The sequence below is a fragment of the Panicum hallii genome, chromosome 5, assembly GCF_002211085.1.
Source record: "Panicum hallii strain FIL2 chromosome 5, PHallii_v3.1, whole genome shotgun sequence".
NCBI classification, from domain to species: Eukaryota; Viridiplantae; Streptophyta; class Magnoliopsida; order Poales; family Poaceae; genus Panicum; species Panicum hallii.
In genome coordinates this window covers 16338844-16339871 of record NC_038046.1, presented here as the reverse complement: position 1 = coordinate 16339871, position 1028 = coordinate 16338844, and the positions used below count along the sequence as shown (strand labels likewise).

Here is a 1028-nt window from a genome sequence, read left to right as displayed (position 1 = left end):
CAGGCAAATATAATGAGATCAAAAGTTCAGGCAAATTTATTCACTAAACTAAGAAAAAGATGATAGTTGCTTTTTGAAGTTTGCATTATCATTTGGATCATAATTTGGCTCTAGTTCTAATTGGGGAATCATAATTTCTTCACTAAACTAACAAAAAGTGGCTACACATGCTAGGGTGTACATATCAATGTACAGATCAGACCAACCAGTGAAAGTAGAGGAAAAATTCTAACCTGGCAGAAGAGTAGGCCTGTTCTTGATGTGGTTACTGGTTAGAGCACTACAGGCAGATCAGACAACTACTATCTTTATGTTGCTGCCCAAGTCTCCTCATGAGCATTCTGTCGAACACTTTGCAAGCTGCTGCCATGGTGTATGCACTTGAATCATGAGGAGTGCAGGAGGCACAAGAGAACGACGCATCTGTAGGATCACAAGGAGCTGCTGGTCTGCCATTCGCTACTTACTGAAGGAGGCGGAGGTGAGAGGAAGGAGGCAGCGGTAGGGGGGCTGGCGGCGGCCGGCAGCACAAGGAGAGAGCACGCCTCCAGCAACCGTGGATTGAAAAGATGGTCTGGGAGGAGACGACACTGAAAGGGATGGCGTAGTGGTTCTACCTGGCCCGGGAGTGCCTGGTGCGGCTAGCGTTCAACCAGCTCTCCGCGGCGCACCGCTGCTCGCCTGGGTGGAAGGCGGAGGTCGAATCACCCTTCCACCACCGCCTCCGCTGGCCTCGCTGCTCGCGCGGCATGCAAGTACGGCAGCGACGGCCCCAGGGAGAACAGGAGGCGGGGCTCGGCTGCGCGACGTGCGGCCGGGCACAGGAGCCGCATCGCCGGCGCTGGCTGACGGTAGAGGCGGGCGTCCCAAACGATTGACGGGAGATCCAGTCTCGGAGGCGGAGGGAGGAGAAGAGCTAAACGGATCTGGCGCCTGGGACTTAACGGGCTGACGGAAGACGGAACGGGAGGGCGAAATAACTTGGGCCATGGGCCTGCTTGTCCCGGAGCGTTGCTTGCGGCTGAACG

The 1028-nt window shown here is 55.1% G+C and overlaps 1 long non-coding RNA gene across 1 annotated transcript; it reads right to left on the bottom strand.

Annotated features, from left to right (window-relative positions):
• Nucleotides 1-259: 259 nt before the first annotated feature.
• On the bottom strand, nt 260-797 carry LOC112894516. Its single transcript, XR_003228991.1, has 2 exons — nt 618-797; nt 260-423 (listed from the first exon to the last, which is right to left on the bottom strand). It is a non-coding gene; the product is annotated as an uncharacterized LOC112894516 (long non-coding RNA).
• Nucleotides 798-1028: the final 231 nt, after the last annotated feature.